The sequence below is a fragment of the Manacus vitellinus genome, unplaced genomic scaffold (assembly GCF_001715985.3).
Source record: "Manacus vitellinus isolate BGI_N305 unplaced genomic scaffold, ASM171598v3 scaffold_5_pilon, whole genome shotgun sequence".
Classification (NCBI taxonomy): Eukaryota; Metazoa; Chordata; class Aves; order Passeriformes; family Pipridae; genus Manacus; species Manacus vitellinus.
The window spans coordinates 38,413,413-38,433,088 of NW_021940682.1; positions in this window are offsets into that span (position 1 = coordinate 38,413,413).

A 19,676-nucleotide genomic window follows, 5' to 3' on the forward strand; every position below is an offset into this window, starting at 1 on the left:
ACAGCCCTATCAGCGGATAAGGATAATGTATGGGTAGGCCAACACACTCACTTCATCCCATCATTCACACAAACACATTCTGTTGCTGAGGGCTACTTGCAAAGAGAATTAAAAGACTATTTCTCGTGGCAAGGAGCAATATGACAGCTGAGCTACAAAGCAAATTATTTCTCTTTGTGTAGTTACTAATCACCAGGTCAGGGATCTCTCCTTTACATCTAACAACTGTGTGCTCACTGAAAACCAACAAGCTAAACCCAAGCTGTTGTAAGATTTTATTTTAATGAATCCCCTCCTCCAGTGCATCTGAAATTCAGCTGAAATTGCCAGCTTCCCTAGTTTCAGATCTGAACAACAAGGTTTGACATGGCTTAATGCCCATATACAATCAAAATAAAAAATGCTTTTCTGTTTTAAAGCGTTGCACAGCTTGTGAGGAGACTTCCTGGAGATGGACTGTATCCCCAGATACCATGTCTGAGGATGAAGGAACATGTGAGGAAAGCAAATCAGAGGCACTAAACATTTTAAGGGATTTCATTCAGGTAACATCCTTCCAATGTTTCAAATAGCTGCAAGAACTTTTCTGCATTGGCCAGGGTCTTGTGGGGCAGAGGCAATCTCATGGCTACCTTATCTCAGGGGGAACCAGGGCTACTGAACCCCCAGCTGCCATCCTCCTTCTAACTCCTTCCACTTCCTCAAGGCTGGTGAGCAGCATCTGCCTCCTGTACCAAATAAACCCCCTGAAGAGACACAGGCAGCATTGACTGCGAGCAATGCAAGGCAACAGTGCTTTGTGCAAGAACACATGCTTTGTGCTTCACAGGCATTGCTCATGCTGATGAAATTGTAATTCTTTCTGAGTGGGCATATGATCAGTAAGCAAACTTACTGCAAGAATCAGTTTAAATATTTAGTTACTTTGGTTATTGAAATAAGAAGTCTGAGCAATTTCTGAACCTACATAATATTCTTGTGGGAGAAAATTCTCAGTCTCTGGAATATATGGATGTTCTGTTCTGTTGTGGAATAAATACAACTTTCCTCTAACATTTTAACTAAAGATTTTCTGAAAAATAACAGAATAAACCATATTAAAAAACCTTTACCCCAGGCTACTATAATGAAGAAAAAGTGTTCCAAATGTGAACTAATGAAGTACAAAGTAATGAATATTTAATTTGTATAATTTACCAAAGTGCAGTTAGGAATCCAAGTGACATTCTTTAAAAACAAAGTGTTCATTAGGCCTTTAGTATAGCTTGCATGCAATCGTTAATTTTTTTTCCCATATTACTATTACTATGGTATTACACAAAGGTGAATGAACATCTCATGAGAGCTTCTAGAAGGTTCAAAGGAAAAAAAAAGGAAACGAGGAAGGCAGTGGTGTCTATTAAATTTAAATAAGCTACCTGTTTACAGTGAAAAAGATAAAAGAGTAAGCACAGCAGAAGAGCAACTGAGAAAAGGAATAGAAAAGGTAATTGAGTTTTACATTATGGGCTTCTTCACTTGGCAGTGTGAATATTATTGAATTAGCTCTATTACTATAAAGATTACACAAAAGCAGAACAGTGTGAAGGCTTGGTATGAAACTTTAACAATATCAATGGAGGTGAGATAAGTGCTACCAAAACTGTGCACAGGAATGTATCAGAGAAAGAATATAGTGGGATTTTTTTTAATAGAACTGAACTATGGTGTGATGTGAATTTTAATAGGAGCACACAGAAAAATGAAAATGGGAACAGCTAAAAAAGTCCATGCACAAAGGGAAGGATTTCACAGCCACAATCTGCACAGTAAATATCAAGAGGTGAAATATTTGTATTGAAGAGAATGTCCTTCATACCATAGCTTTATTTAACAGACTATCCCTTGACACATCCTCTCTATCTCTAGCTTAACAAGTTGACTCTGGTACAAGGTCACATATTTACCTGAAATATGGATTTCACATTGTTTCATAGATTCTAAGTGAGAATTAAAGGTCAGCAGATTTAAATTACTGAATGTGTATCTAAAACCTGTACTTTTTTTTTGACTGCAGAAGATTGAATCAAAGTGGCGCTGCATTGTTTCACTCTCTTTTCCAACTTTTCCTTCTTCACTGTAACCCAAATTTATATCTGCTCCTTATACATTATTTACTTAGCTACTGACACAGACTTTTCTGTAAAGCACCTCCATAGGGTGTTTAAGTAACCTCTAAAATCATAGCATAACACACTTACTATTTCACACTTTTCTTCCAGAAGGCACCATGGATATCCTGTAAAAATAACTGACTTAAAATCAGGCTGCTTTTTCATTACCCCACTGAAACGGAAGAGTGGGGCTGCTGCACAGGAGTGCTTACTCTGGCACCAGGGATCCTGATTAACCATAAGAAATACTAGTGCCTCAAGCTGGAAAGGAAGTCTAATCAGGTATTAAAAGAACATTATTTTGACAAATTATACATTCCAGGAGTGTATATAGGCAGCATGCTGTGTTCTGCATTTTGTCTTCCCCATCTCTGAATGAAAGAGTGAATTGCCCTTGCCACGGGTCAGCCCCATCTATTCCCACACCTTACTCAGCATTGTAAGTTAGCAATGCAGCCTAACGGAAGGAGTTTTGGACAGCTGGCAAGCAGAGTCCAGGGGGATTTCCTGGCTGTTTGATGTAATTCCTGTCCACCTGAACACGGAGCAGGCAGGTAGTAGCAGGTTCCTGGTAGCCTCCCAGGAGCTCAGCCTTGGCAACTTCAGGTGTCAGCAATGGAAGTGCCCAGCAGGGTGCTGGACTCATACCCTCCATTTAGCAAGCTGTTTGTAGAACAGGGAAATGCAGCATGGAAATGTACAAATGACGATCCATGAGAGACTATGACAGAGAGTGAAGCAATTAAAAAAGTGAAATTAGTGGAAAGATGCAACCTACTATCTAAACATAATGAGTGATAGGTCCTGAACATAACTGTATATGAATGGACAATTTTCGTGTTTCATCACAGATATCACAGAATCAGAATCACAGAATCAACTAGGTTGGAAAAGACCTCTGAGATCATCGAATCCAACTATGACCCAACACCACCCTGTCAACTGGACCACAGCACTAAGTGGCACATCTAGTCTCTTCTTAAGTAACTCCAAGGACTTCACCACCTCCCTGGGCAGCCCATTCCAACGTCTGATCACTCTCTTTGTAAAGAATTTTTTCTTAATGTCTAACCTAAAACTCTCTTGGCACAGCTTAAGACTTTTGTCCTACTGCTGGTTGCCTCGGAGAAAAGACCCCCACCTTCCTCCAATCTCCTTTCAGGTAGTTGCAGAGAGTGAATATTTCTCTTGCTGTCTTAATTTAACAGAAAAGTGAGTAATTCCCATCTTTTGTTCCTCAAAGAGACCAGCAGTGATGTGACACTAAGGAAGCTGAAGTGAGGCACTAGGATCTGGAAAGCAGAGATGAGTTGAGTCCATAATAGCTGCTACAGTGCAGGGAAATGTCATTGACCTCACTGCTCAGGAGTGTATTAGCCCAATGCCAAAAGACAAGCTTAATTTACTACCTCAATTTGCAGCAGACTCCATTTCCATGTGCCACAGTTGGGCATATCAATATCTCTCCTGTCAGGAGAGCGCAGGTTTTTTTTTCCCATCCCTGTGGTTATACCTACTCCCTTATGCAGGTTTGTCTCTATCCCATCCAAGCTTTATGTATGCATTGGTGAGGAAATAACAGCATCAAGTTAACAGTACATGGGCTTAACTGAGACCTGTCATGATGATAATTGCTTCACATTCTTGACCATGTCAACAATCCAAATGCAAACACCATAGAAAGTGTTGTAGCAGGGATTAGGCAGTCTCTGAATATGCCAGACGAGACCCAGCAAGACCAGGTTTTGCATGTGTCAGGTTGTTACCATGGAAAAGACAAGACAAAGGAAAGTTGGTAGCATAGAGAAGGACATGGATGTGCATAAGGAACAGCACTGAACAGGCATGAGCTGGGCATGGTGAAGAGTGGAGTGGTGTGGCCAGGGCAGTTGGCCCCAAGTCAGAAAGCAGCTACTCCATACTGAGCATTCGCCTTCCAGTCAGCACTGTGTTTTAGTCAAAGCCAAATGACAAAACTGGAACTGAAATGTGGCCAGTGCCTATAAGTAGCCCTTCTCCTGATGAAATAACAATGGTGTTTTGATGAGTAGAACAGCAGATGGACATTTTGGAGGAAAATTTGATACAAAATGACAAATTTCTATGTTGGTGACAGAGGGGCTTAGATATTATCCAAACATCATCTGAAATAGTGGCAAAAGAGAGGTAAATGGCTACAATGCGAGGTATGGATCCTGAATATCCAACCTCTTCTTACAGGTTTGCTCTATCACTGCACCAGTTTTACCAAGAACTGTGGACTGGACCATTTTGCAGGGAACTATGTTCTTCTGGTTTCCCAAAAATGACCCAACAGCAATGTTGGTATTGAAACAAACGGTGTCTGATTCTGCTTGGCAGGGAGTGGGATATTATTCTTTACTGTTAAACTGTGGATGAAATGTAAATATTTTCATTGTGTCTAGTGCTTCTTCGATGCAGCTGTGCAATACTCCTCAGCTGAGCAATCTCCTGAGAGCGGTGTTTGCTCTTTGGCCCTTGGGACTTTTCAGGGTCATGGTGGCAGCATGCAGCTCTCCCTTATAGTGGGATTTTGAAAAGGAATGCTTCCCTACTATAGCTCCAGAAATATAATGAATTAGACCGGGGTATAAGTAATTTGTATTGATGCATTTCCAGCCCCAAGGTTGGGAGACCCCCTAATTCCCTGCTTTCTCCCTCTAGCAGAAAATAGGAGGAGTTCCCACAAAAGAAATGGGGAGAGAGCACAGACTTGAAGGTAAGCCTGGCTCAGATGAGAAGATTAAAGGCAATTTGCTATTCACATTGAAATGACTTCGGAGCAATGTTCTATAAATATTAGATATTTCATCAGTTTATTTTTATCATATGTAAGCATATTCCTTCTCCTTCCTGAACATAAATGAACTGACTTAATCCTACTCTTTTTCATTTAATAGAATTATTATTCCTTTTGCATCTCCCCTGCTGCTTCATATCACTGCTGAGTATTTATTAAGAACTAGTAAAATTCATGGATTTTGCTGGCTTGCCAGGTACAGAAAAATACAGAAAGTGGGCAAAGGGCAATCTTTTGCACTTACTCAACAGGGAATGCTATACCATACTATTATTTAAAGAAAAGTAGTAAAATTGTTGAAATGAAGCAACAATTTTCATATCTCATGACCCAATCTTGCAAAGGGCTGACGCGGCAGTTTGCAAAAAACTCTGGGATGATAAGCAGGAAGACTGTGGCAGTTTTAGTGGCACAATATGACATTATGGGAAACACTCAGGACCAGGAAACACAATTTTTTCATATGTTTCATTCTGAGGATAAGTCTAATAATTTTTCTCTGAAATACAGAGTTTATATTGCAAATTGAAGACCCTAGTCAAAATGCTCTCCTCAGTCTTCCCCATTCCCAACACTGATTTCCTTTTATTTTTTCCCTCCATTTTTCTTTTTTCCTTATTTTTCTTTTTTTCCTATTTTCTTATGATTCCTCCAAAATCTTTCACTTTCTCCAGGGACCTACTTTTTAAAACTGTTCTCCAAAAGAGAAGATAAAGACCCCACTTCTCTAAAAAATCTGTACATTTAATTTGCATCTAAAAGATGTGGGCTCATGTTAGCATGTTTGATATTTGCAAATTCAAAATGTGTCTTGCAAAACTTCTCCAAAAAGGAGTTATATTCATTGTGCAGGGAAAATTCTCAGCTCATATTTCTAGTAAACATATCTTGCAAACCAGTATATTATTTTGATAATTTTGTTTTAATTTTATGACCACATCTTAATTATAATAAGTAACAACATATGTAAAACCTTTATCATGTTAAAAAAAATAAATATTTTTTTCAAACACCTGAATATATGCAGGAGTCATCCAAATTGTGAAAAATGTCCAGGAAGACCTTCAGAAATAATTAAGAATGTTTTACTCAGGTGTTAATAACATAAGTGAGCCAAAGGTGGAAATCACTCGTTCACCTCCCCTTGGTACTGAGATTACTCTCTCAAGCCTAGTCTCTGGTTCCATAAAAAGGCTATCTTTGTTTCTGCAAAAATATTAAACTACCGCATCAGAAAAGATGACACCCACATAGATCACTTAAAAGATTTCTCATTGCTTCCAAAAATGCCAAGCTTCACTGTGTGCACTGGGAGTGTCTTCTAAAGAGAAAGGTACCAGGTTCCTTCTTCTACCTGATTCCAGCAGAACTAAAGTTGCAAAAATGAACATAGAATACTTCAGGAGAAAGAATTGAGGAAAGATATTATTGTATCATTAAGAAATTATATCCCGCTGGCTCAGGAAAAAGCCTCCAAAATTGTAGAAATGACAAACACAGAGTGAAACTCTCTAATAATAGGATTTATGGCTCTGTGTTTTATTTCATGTGGGTACCTTATACTTAAACAAGTAAACTGGCATTTTGTGCCTCAAAATGTCACTTTGCATCCATAATACAGGATTATTTAAAGATTCTTGAATATATTCTTTGCCTTGTGTTTGTGTTTCTGTGTATGTACACATATATAAATAAAAATGTACATATACACTATACATATACATACTACATATGTATGCTTTATGCATATACACATACACAGATATATATATATCTCTGTTCATCCACAGATAGATATTTAAGTTCTTCCCACACCTCGTTTTGTGGAATGCACTGGGTATTCTTTATTTTTCTTACAAAGCCCTTAGGATGTAGAAAGCCATGCGGAAGTCCAGCTGTCATATAGAGTTTCGTGTTTAAAATGGTGATCAGTTCCAAAAAGTAGGGAGAGTGTATGCATGCAAAAAGCATGTCTGAAAAATTAAAACTGATTCAGTGTCCTCATTACCTCCATCAATGATATATGGAAGGCAGTAGGATTTGTGGTCTGGCATCACTAAAGACTGATTCAAGAAAATTAACAATATGGGACCATGGTGTAAAATGTCTTGATTGGCCACTCAGAGAAACTATAAGAACCACCATGCTGATGGCCTGGGAAGACCTTGTAGATTTGCAGGACTCACAGAACATGGAAGGATGTCCAGAAATAGGGAACAATAACCCACATTACAGACTGGTTTAGCTTAGGGCAACTGGTAGTACAAAAGTTTATATGGATCTTCAGTTCATGTAGAATACATGCTTTCAGCTCTGGATGGAAACTTTCAGGAATGACCTGAATAGGATGAATGTGTAGGTCTGAGAAACCAGTTTTGTAAAGATCCTAAAAAAAAAAAAATTGTGGAGGAAAATAAGGTGAGGGAGTTGTGATATGACCTTCATTTGTTCATCACCTGCTCAGGATATATAAAAATCTATAATGGGACATACGGATCTCAGTCTATGACTTTCTGGAAGGGTAGAGCCTGAGCACCTGTGAACTTCTCAATCAGACTGGATCTATCTCATTAACTCAACCCATTCACACTATGGATGATTTGAACTGGAGCAGCAGCTGAAATACTCTTTCACAAGGTAAAGAAAAAGGGTGCAGGTCATGGTTGTTGCTGTGCTTATGGTCCGTCTTGGTCTTCACCCTACTGAATAGTCACTGCCATAGGTGAGCTTAAGGAAAGCAAATAAATTGTCATTAAGCAGATTCTACTTAAATGAATAATCACATGGAGAAATATCATTGGAAGGAGGAAAAGGGGTATGAAAAATGTTTATGGCCAATTAAAAAGTGGAAACTTCATACAGAAAAGCAAGGATTCTGAATTTGATATACTCATGGGACCCAAGGAAGAGAACCAGAGATGAGGCAACAGGAAGTTGTGACAGTGAAATTTTGTCTGATCTGGAAGAGTAGGTGTCTGAGAGGCTCATAAGTCATCTTCAAGTGAGGAGAGAGAAAGTCCTGTCATTGACAGTGCTGGAGGTTAGAGAAGCAGAGATGATTTCAAGGGCAGCCTTGAAATTTCAGTTCTCGAGGTACTCAGTTTGATACGGGATAGCAGCCAATCCAAGGTGAAACATCCAAGAGAAGGAGCATGAGCCTCAGAGCAGGCATGTGCAGCGGAAGTAGAAGTTAACTTGAGAATTGTTAATAGGACCAAATGGATGAATCTACTCAGCCACAAGGAGAAGTCTAGAGGGAGATGACAGCCACAGACAAAGAACTTGCACTATTATTCGTAATTGGATATGTCTTTACTTCCCATTTATCAACACCTCATTTACCCAATGTGCAGGTTCATAAGCAGTTAACAAAATGAGGGGTACTACTCTACAGAACAGAGTAGTGAATGTTTGGTTTTACAAGGGAGACAGAAGCAGATAGTTTAAATGGCCTTCACTATCCCGAACACTAGAAAAACTAGGCACTTCTCACTGTATGAGTTTAGAAGCTGACTACAAACTTTCACACAGACAGAAATACGACATCTGTATGTAGAAGCACACTTAGCCCTGCCAAAATCTTAACGCTGAAGGTACTCTTTTCCTGATTTTCTCAGGACTGATTCGTTAAAGCACTGTCATTTTATTGTACTTCCTATTTCAACCAGGTATTTAATAGTAAACAGTTCACCACATGATCTCTAGTGAATATTGAAGACTCATTTGTAATGAAATAAACAAAAACTGCCTGTCTAAGTTTTACTTGGCTCCTCACCAAGTCCCCAGACCCAACACAAAAAAAACTCCGGCAAAGAGCTAAGGAAAAAAACTATGAAAAATCAAAACTAGCCAAACTATATGAAAATAAATGTATTTATGTTATATACAGTTATATACAGTTGAAATACTATGTACAATCAATTCCAAAAGGAAAAGGGAAAGGGAAGGCAGGGGAGAGGAAAAAGGAACAAAACCAAAATAAAATATACACGATCAAAAAGTCAATATCTAGCAACTAAAGAATTAACAAAAGAATATCTTACTACTCCCCTTGGGACAGCACAATCGCGCTGGACAACCGCTGGCACCTTCCGCCTCCCAGGGTCCTACTAGGCCTCGCTAGGCCCCACTTCCCCTCATGGCAGAACCGACAGCAGGGAACTTGCACCTCCAGAGCCACCAGAAGGGAAGAGGGCAAAGGCCTCTTCTCCCTTCTTCTTTATACACCTGGCTTATGTAAAAATCGTAGGGAATACCGTGTAATCTGGCCACTTCCTTGGTTACAAACTAGTCACTAAGGAAGGCCTAGACTAAAACTACCACACTGCCCAAAGTTAAAAAAGCAAATGTGTAAAACAAACCTTTGCCTTTGAAATCAATTAGTTTTGAAACATCTCTTACACCAAAGCAAAGCAAAGCAAAGCAGGAAAGCAAAGCAAACAAGAATCCTGGAGAGACAAAGGATGGAACCAGACCAAATAACAGATCACAAACCTGGGGAATCAACTAATATGCAAATAGTGGTAATCAACAAGGATAACAGGAAAAGCGTGATCAAAGGGAAACTCTTCTGATATGAATGACTCCTGTGATATGCTGGAAGTGCATTAGCACCCTGTAACCACAATAAAAGAGCCAAACAAAGTAATTCAAATCAAAGAGTAGCACACAGAAAGAAAGAATACATAATAAAGTAACACATGGTAAGCAGGTTCCACCTCTTGCCTACAATTAAGTCAAGAAAGTGAAAAATGGTCTCACTGAGATGTATGATATTAAAGCAAAAATTAAGGAGGGAAAAAACCCCAAACCCAATAATGACAGAAAAAAAACAAACCAGCAGCCAAGATTCTGCATAAAAGAGCTGAAAACATTTGAAGAACTGAAAACACGATGAAACATAGCAAGCCTCTCAGGGCCCGTGGAACTAATTAAGCTATGTTTCCTAGGGCTCCTCGATATTCCTTATCTTCTCAGGTGATAAACCCATCTTCCCTGGTTCCTGCGAATCCCACCTCCAGCATCTGTTATGTATCCTTTTCAGTATACACTGCTATGTCCGTGGTCTTATGGGAACTCTTATTGTCCTTCTATGTCACAGCCCCACAGTACTGTAACAATTCCCTGATAGCAGCCTTCCCCATTTGCCCACCCACCTTCCATGTCCCTTATGCCCTTCAGTGACACCCCCTAGCATGTCCCACGTTTCTGGCATTCCCACTTTGGATTCTCCTCACTCCCATGTGCCCTATGCTTCACCAAGTCATAGAATTGCAGAGATTGGAAGGACTTCTGGATGTTTGCTGCCTGCCCTTGTCCAAGCAGAGTCAAATAGAAGAGGTTACTTGAGGCCATGGCCAGTTGGAGTTCCTCCAGGAACTCCACAGTCTCCCTAGGCAACTTTTGTCAGTATTTGACAACCTTCATAGTAAAACAGCTTTTCTTATTTTTAAGTGGAATTAATCATGCAATAGCTTTGTTCTGTGACCCCCAATATATCCCCCAGTGTGACCAGCTCTGAGCCATACCACACTCACCTGCTCGAAGTACCCTTAACCTCAAATCTACATGCCTTGCACCTGCATGCAGAGGTTGGGATCTCCCATGTCTTCTACCTATGTGCTTTGCTTGCTGGCCAGGCAGAGGCAGTGCCCTTGGTCAGGATGTGATTGGCCATGCATATGAACAGTTGGAAGCCTTTTGGTTGTTAGGCAAACCAAATATAACCACCAGGGCTGACATCTCTCTGTTTACCCTGGTGATTGTCTTAATAAGGTCCTTTCCTCTAGGCAATCATCACCAGAGATCTCTCTGACAAGTAATTGTGCCTTCACTTGGCTCAAAACAGGCAGCGGCTTCAAAAACTTTTGACAGATGCTAGCAAAGAAAGCCCAAACTTAAATGAGGGCGTTTATTCCTTCCCATTGACAGTGTTTTAAAGTCAGACTCTGAAGCTACTTTTATATTTCCAAAGGTGGGAGGAATTAGGCCTACAAATAACATAAGAACCTAGACATAGACTACATTGAGAATACAGAGATGAGACTGGAGACAATCTTGTGACCCAAAGAGAAATTTCAGGTGTTCATGATGGGTATTATTACTATCTCTCTTCTGTCAGGGAAACTATATGAGAGTCAATAATAAGATCATTTCTGTAAAAAAGGCAGCATATTTCAAAAATCTTAAACCATGCAATGTATTCCATACAAATTACAGCTACTATGATCACTGGGCATTGGTCTTTTTAACAAAGCTTTCAGGGAGCAATATGATATTTCAGCAAGAGAAAAAAAGGCCTGATGCCAAATTCACTTGATAAATCAGTGAATGACACCGAACACACTTCAAGCTCAGAGACCATTTTTCTTTCTTCCAAGAAATCTGCAGAACAAGATTCATATAAAAATAGGTTGTAATAAAAAACAGGTTGTCTGCGGAAAAGAGTAAAACTGTTTTAAAGTAGAATCTATGAATGGAATGAACTAATTTAGTAACACTGAAAAATATCACAGAGACCAGCTTCCAGCTGAGACAAGTTTAGTAAAGCACCTCCTGGCTTAATATTTTGGCTCACCTGGTGGAAATGCATTGAGGGTCTCAGCTGGAGCCTCAGCTGTGCTAATGTGCAGGACATACATTGGAAGTCCAGATACCAGATGGGGGATTTTGCTTACTGCTTAAATTGGCTCCCACGGCTGTCCACCAGTTGGCAAGCACAAGAGCATTTTAGGTTTGTATTATGCTAAAAAGCACAACAGCAAAGGGGGGGAAATGAAGAACATGACTAAAAAGGTAACCCTATTCTCAAGCAAACATAGATATGATTGCTTTCTGTGTGATTATAGAAGTCTTGTATTTGCTATTGAAATCTGGCATGTAATGATTCTCATTTTAAAGACAATGTAAATAAAAAAATACCATTGTACATGCTACATGTACATACATATATACATGGAATTTTAGCTGAAATACTGAAATCCAGGAATCACTATTGATATTTATGTGTTTTGGAAGCTCAACTGTGAGAAAGGTACATACTGAAGTATGCCCTTTTTTGCTTTAGCATATTGAAGCTATTTCCAAAGCTACCTTTCATTGATTTGGGAGCCAGACATTTAACTGTCTTTGAGAAGCTTCAGTTTATTTTTAGCTTAAATTTTCTGCATGGCTGAACACATATTTTGCAAGGATAATACTGTATGGTCAGATGAAAACCATTGCACAGCCTATCTCCAGTCCAAGTTTCATTATTTCAAATACAGTCCTATGCTCACCTATCAAAACAGCTCCCAGACTTGAGCTAGGGACCTGAGCAACTCAGAGTGCAAATAGAGTCAGTCCATGGTATTACATATCCAAAAGTCAATTCAGTTGGCTGGTAAACTGATACTTTGGTCTACTAAGACTATTAAGTCCAACCTCAGAGGTAGTACAGTATTTTCTATTGCATTTGTCACAATGTGGTAGAAAGTCCTCCAGCTCTACAATCTTTGGAGGCAAGACAGAATTTCACTACTGTGCGGGATTCTGAATCTCCCTTGGAGGACCTCATGGATGCCACGGTCCGGGGGGAATAGGGAAATGGGACCACGGCACTGCAATGAGGATCAGGACACAGTAGAGGTCGGTGAAGCAATGCCAATTTTATTAAAGCAGACAGGGACTTATATAGGGTAGGTTCAGGGGGTGGACTCAGGCTTAGGGAGGAGCATGGGACAGGCAGCTCAGGGAGAGAGGTGGTTGGGAGACAGGGAAAAGGTGGGTAGCAACCTTGGGTCTCCAGGGGAAAGGGCCAATGGTAGCTCTCTCTGCACTGCAGCAAACCATGGCCAATCAGGTGCAGAGGAGCAGGAAAGCAGGGGAGGACAGGGTGACAAACAGGTTTAGGAGGGAAAATGTGAGGGAAGAAAGGGAACAACATGGAGGATATAAAATTTTCAACAATAACCCGGGGTACATGGACCTTCACAACAACAAAACAATAAACTGGGGAAAAACTGTCCATCCGGTAGTGTTCAGTCCAGTATGAAAATGTCCATTCGATTGCCATAGACGTCTCTCCACGCCTTGAATCTTTCCCGGTCTGATTTTTGGTCCTCGTCACATGGACACTTTTGGTCATGTCTCACACAGAAACTAAAACGATTTTGGTAATTCCAATCAGCTTATGCACTCCTGTAGTGAAATGATGCATATGAAGTTGTTGTCAAAGTAGAAAACATAGTAATATATTAGAAAAATATGCTACAATGGGAAGATGTAAAAAATTACAGCTATTTTCACACCTTCCCATTTTACTATATCATTCAAATCACTGTACTTTGCTATCTTTACTATCTTTTGTTTACTCTTACCTGCTTACTACTTCACAGTCACTTTACTCTATAACTATCCTTTTCAACTCAAGCATCCCAGAAATTCATAATACATGTCAGGAGAATTTGGATCAGGATCCAGTACAGCTGACGTCTTGATCCCTTTGTGACCATTGAAATAAGAATGATTAACGTCAGTGCCTGAGGCTACGGTGGCATGTGGATTGCAGGTGATTCCAAACCAGAACATCGTGCTCAAGATTTATAGACCTATCTAGGGACATCTATCTCATTTCCAACTTTCAGCTTTTGGCTAAACAGAGGTCTCTCATTCTGAAAACCAAGTTACATTCCCAGAGAAAGGAAGGAATTTTTAATTTTTAAATTTAAGAGCTTTAATGCTCCTCTGAAATGGATTAAACCCTTAGCCTGTGGTAAAGAACACATAAAGTGGGTAAATTCGAGACAGAAACTAGCCATTTTCTATAAATTATATAAGAAAGTTATTCAAGACTAGTGTTTCAGCACAAGAACTCAAAAGAAAACTCTCTAAGAGAAATTAATAGCTTTTGCTGATAACTAGTTTTGATTTGTGAGCCAAAAGCATAAAATGTGTCTAAGAGGCAAATAATCCTCAAGTGGAATAATTAAATTCCTATCAATTGTGACATAAGGACAGAACAGTCCTTTAAAGCTCTGGGGGTACCTTTATAAAGTAAAGATCATTTACAACTACAGTGTTTAGTTATTTGCAAAACTTCTCTATATTTTCTGTCTCCGTAAAAATTGCTATTCTAAACTGATTTGCTTTTAGCATGGTTATTTTCAAGCCTCAGAAGTAAATATTTTCATGTTTCATCATTCTTATGTGGCATTGAGTGCTTTGGTTATTTTTTCCCATATCTCATATAGTTTTGTATCCTGGGTTGGATTACCATCATGGCCATATCCGGTGTCTTTATGTCTGTGGTGATGTTCAAGTTTGTCTTTCTACTCAGTAGGCCATTGCACAAAGGACACCACCACCACTGCATTTTGACTGAACGACCATGAGACCCGTCTCCTGCACAGCTGTCAGTGCAAGTAGCTCACAGTTCTGTGTCCTGAGGATTTCATGGTGATGATCAAGGACATGCTTTGAAAACGGAGCTGCTGGTGAGGGCATGTAGATGGGTCAAGCACAGATTTGGAGCTAAAACTGGTCCTCCATAACCTTGCTCTGATTTAGACAAACTGCACCCTTGAACCTTATCTCCAGTCTGGATCTACATGGCCATACAGATTAGGTTTGTGGTACACTCCATAATTTACAATTCACACAAGCTCTCTGTGAGTGTGGTGTAGCTTTCTTCCTTACCATACATCCAATATTTTCTCCAGAGAAAGCCAGGATTTGAGGGGAGACCATCCTCATCCATTCAAGTTTCTCCTTATATGCCTGTGGAGATGTAGCCCAGCTGTGCCCTGAGGGACCAGGATACCAGCATAGATTGCACAGTCAATGTATAGGACCTGGTTCATGCTTGGGAGAGGCTTCTCTGTCTCCATGGAGAATACAGGGACCTTGGGGTAATTAGGCTTCTGTCCTAAAATCTTACAGCCAGGTGACATGAATTCAGGCAATCTTTAACTGAAGCAAGCTGACACTCAACATCCAATAGTGAGGCTGATACAGAATACAATCAGGTTTAAGTCAGCCTGTCAGAGTAACAAAGCCTGTTTAAAGGAAATCAGAAATTCATTAAGAAACATATTGAGATTTCGTTAAAATACTGATGTTTTGCAACCTTTTTTCAGTTCAGATACTTGGATCTCACACTTAGCAAAACTGCAGTGAACATTGCCTTCCTGTTTAATAGGCATTGAACTGTTAGGATTTACTTAATTGTTTGTTTATTTTTATAGATTTGGAGGTCTCCCTTTGTTAAGGCACAAATTTTCCCCTATTTTAGTACAGATATTTTTATTTTCAGCTACAAGATAAAAGTCAGTCATAGTGTAAAAAATCCTCTGTTTCCAAGAGGGCCCAGAAATGAATTTTAATGTCTAGAGTATTTGCATTTCTTCTTCCATTAAAGAGGGGAAGGAGCATAATCTTGGCATTATCTTGATTTATACTTTATGGGAATGTATGTAAAAGAACATAAATACTATTACTGCAATTTTGTATCATATTTCATGTCGGTTTTTTTCTTTTTTTTTTACTAGTGCTTCCCAGTTTCATCTGCTTACTGCTTTCCTCATGAAAGAAATAAGCATGTTGATATAAAATGTTACATCAAATACACCTGTGAACATGCACTGCTGTTTACAGGATTTTAGAAAATAAAGAAGTCTGTTTCCAAGCTTCTGCTTTGCTAGAGAGAGAGGGGATAAATAGCTTTGGTTAGTATCTTTAAAAGTGCTGATAGACATAAAATTTTGAGCTGTATTTCTGCTTCACTCATACATTAAAAAGGGGTTGGAGGGTCCTTAGGAACAGAAGGAAATGGAATTAGAAGAATAGGATTGCTTAGCAGAGTAACTAGAAAAGTCCTGGGCTCTGAAGTTGGTAATAATGGTAGAATTAATGTAACTAGCCATACTGCTGCAGCCTGCAACTGTGAAAAACATTCTGGAAAAAAGGAAAAAGTTGTGTATGCTTTTTACATGTAATGGAAGTTTATTTCCTAAGATTGCTGTTGGAGCAGAAAACATATTTCACATTAATATCACTTAATATGTTATTCATTGCCCTGGGCTCCAGAAACGAGCAGTGAATTAGGTCATGGTGAATAAATACCTATCAGTGTCCATCAAATGACATTCCTCATTTCCTTTCCCTCTTTTTTTCGTTTCATGTGGTATCAAAATCTCATTCTGTTGTTTATCAGGCAGTACATGACAGAGCAACCCTTTCTGGGAGCAGCTATAAATATATAGTTCCCATTACAGCTAGCATCAACCTCAATACAAAGGGTAAGGCTGATGTAAATCCTCCTCATTTTGATGAAGTATGAGCTGCATTTGATCAAATGAGCACAGTTTAAATGACCCTCAACTAATTACCTCTCAATGTCATGGCAGAAGGCCAAACTAAGGGCCAGCTCAAGCTGCTGGAGCTGTGGGGTCTCCATGCTGTACCCAGGTCCATCACTTCTCCCTCCCCTTGCCTACAGGTCGACAAGAACTTATTGTAGCAAATGCTGGCTTATGAATAACGACTTCTGAAGCTGCTCATCAGCAAATGACAGTTGCCCAACCTTTTTCTTTTTTTTTTTTTAAATGATCCCATTTTCTTTTTATCTCATGTCCTGTGCCTCAGACAGTTGTTGATATATTGCTATTTTGATATACAATGACATATAGCTCCTGAAGGACTACATAAGTGATGCAGGCTGCTGCAACAGTTAATTTATAGCCTGCAGACACAACCTTAGCTCTCGGTGATGCCCAAAATTGTGTGCAGGTGACAATCTCCGTCGTGCAAGAGGTAGTTTCTCACACCTCGGCATTATTGGATAACGGAAGCTTAGCAATCTACTTCATAAAAATATGATCAGAGCATTAAAATTAATGGGACAGGAAAGATTAGTGACCTGCATTTAGCAATGCACAAGTGTTATACGACTTTATTTGCCACTGATACCTGTCCCAGGCTCACCACTGGCCCTGTGGCTGCTTTGTTGCATTCAGCAAGAGCCCAGCACTCCCCACTAGAGTTAAAACTCCCCAGGCACTGCCAAAGAAAGAGTGAACAGAGGTCTTCTAGAGAAAGTTTCTTTTGAAAACAGAAATTTAGGCTTGCAACCTTAATTAAAAAAGAAAAATTGGCTTCTTTTTTGTGTGATAATTCCAGTCAGCTAATGAGAGGATATTGCTTTTTTGTCAACTGACTGGAATGCCAACTAGTTTTGGATATACAGTTTCCCATTAGGGGAAGATTCACTTTAAATACCTTGTTAGGGAACTGTTACTATTTTAGGGGAATGCCCTGAAGCGCCTCCACCTTGCCATTCTATTCATGCATTTATACTGCTTTAGTTAAGACTGTGACAGCAAAGCTGTCATAGATACTGTATTTTCAAGGGGCCATGGGATCTTTTTTAACACTGTAATGTGGTCATACAAACGTGCTTTGGGCTGCAACGTGTATTAAAAGATGTGAGCCAAGAAGCAGACTCATTTGACCAAAGTAAGCCTTACCATCTCAAATAGTTGGGTTTTTTTACATTCTACATGTGCCAAGCATGAACACATTTTAGTGACTAGGATAAAATTTTGCTGGACTACCTTTGAGCAAGAGTTCCTAGCAGTGCAGGGGAATATAGAGGAGTATGCATTCAGTGAAGAAAAGTGTCTGCCTTTCTCTGGTGCCAGGAAAATAGAGACAAAAGTGAGTATCATTCTGACAATACAGCCTCACTGAACACTAGACTAAAAAGCCGAGCCACAATTAACCCAATCCAAGGCTGGCAGGAAGAACATTAATGGTGGTGACATAGGCAGGTGGGACCATGGTCTTCCCTATATGTAGGTATTGTGAGACATCATAGAATTGGTCTGTGCTCACGGCATCTGATTTGGCTTTACTTCATTCATTTGGTGCTGCTTCGAGCTGTGCTTCATGTTGTGCACTTAGAAGAATTTTCCTGCCTCAAACATAGAACAAATGTCTGTATCATTCAGGCAGGAATTCCCCTTTTGCTATGGCAAGGATTTTAACAAAGAAAGCCAAAACTGTCTTTCGACTCAGCCACAAGGGCCCAGATTTTTAAAGAACACATGGACAAATGGACAAGAGGGAAATAGTCAGGGAAGTTGAAGTGAATCAAGAAAAGGTGGGAAGACAACATGAGTAAGCTACTGCATGTTAAACCACTACGTGGTTTTTTTCACTTGAAAATAAAACGTTCTTAACTGGCTGTGGATAGCTCCTAGAAGATACTCAGTGTAAGAATGTTGACTTTACAAATTTAATTCACGAACCTCACCTCCTCTGGGTACCCTTGTGCAGATGAACCCCAGCGAACACAGCAAGTGACTCTTGTCAGTTAAGCTGGATCTCTGTAGATAACTTCTGTCAAACTGACACTACTTTTTATTTAAACTGTACTCAGATAAAGACTCAAACTTTCTACCTAGGCAAAGTTTCCACTGAATTTTAAGGAAGGACTGATTCAAACTTCAGATTTTGGTCTCCAGAATGAGAGGGGGCTTTTGGGTGGGTGGGGAGGAGTCCTAGAGTCTCTGGGTCAGTGGATATAAGAATTATTGGAAGTAACAAGTGAGATTACAGACTTAAATATTGGGGTTAATAATGCTACCTAGTAAATAAAGTAAACAGAAAAAGCTGGAACGTTGTACTGATAAAAAGCAAGATAAATGTTCAATAAAGAGGAAAAATTATGTTCCTATTCAGTAAACAAACTAAGTTTATTCAGAATTTGCAGATACTGGACAAGACTCAGGGCTGTTTTGGAAGATGAAGTTTAGGTTTTGACTAAAGCCAGATAAAATATTTGCAAGTTTTTAAACAATTCTCTTCCTTGAATATGGGCAGACACCATATCAACCAGCAATTGCAGCTCCAAGGGGATGTGCAGGAGGGAGCCATGACATCTAAGTCACACCTGAATATACAGTCATGCTTCAAGTCCATCTTCTGTCTGAACAGTGGTGGACTATACTAACATCACCCTGAAAGGCTGGATTGGTCCAAGGTGAAAACAGGACAGGGAATAAATGGTAGGGTTAACCATGAAGCAGAGTGGTAAATGAAGGGCCGGTTGGTTCAGGGCTCATGTTTATTCAATTCTAATTACACTAGGTTGAACTATTTAATGTTCCTGCATAGCCACAGGGAGCCTATCTTTCATTGTGAAAGGGATGCTGGAGATAGCTATATTTATATTTAAAAGAATTTGTGCTAGTGTGTGGCATCTCGGCAGTCTTTCCTACACAACATCTGAGGATCTGAACAATTTTGTATTGTCCTTGGAATTATCTGGAGTGCACAAAAAAATCCAAGGGGATGGGTATTAAATCTGGGGTAGCTCTAACTGACAAATTCACTACAGATAAACTGGCATTACTGACCATTGTTTAAAGCCACTGGACACTAGATTTGGCAGATTGATTTGACTGTGTTCTTTTGTCTTTTCCCATGGATAATTTTTATCTTTTCTTGCTTCAAAAGCTATCTCACTTCCTTTGAAGGACAGTAAGCTTGACAGGGTTCAAGCTAAGCTTCTTGAACTTAAATCCAGCATGGATATCCCCTGACTGAATCAACTTAAACATGAATTGTGTGTATCTAATAATTCACACAATTATACTCCACAGCAGCTGAAGACTATGTGAATTCTAGTGCTAAATTTAATCAAGTGCTCCTCCAATATGGAA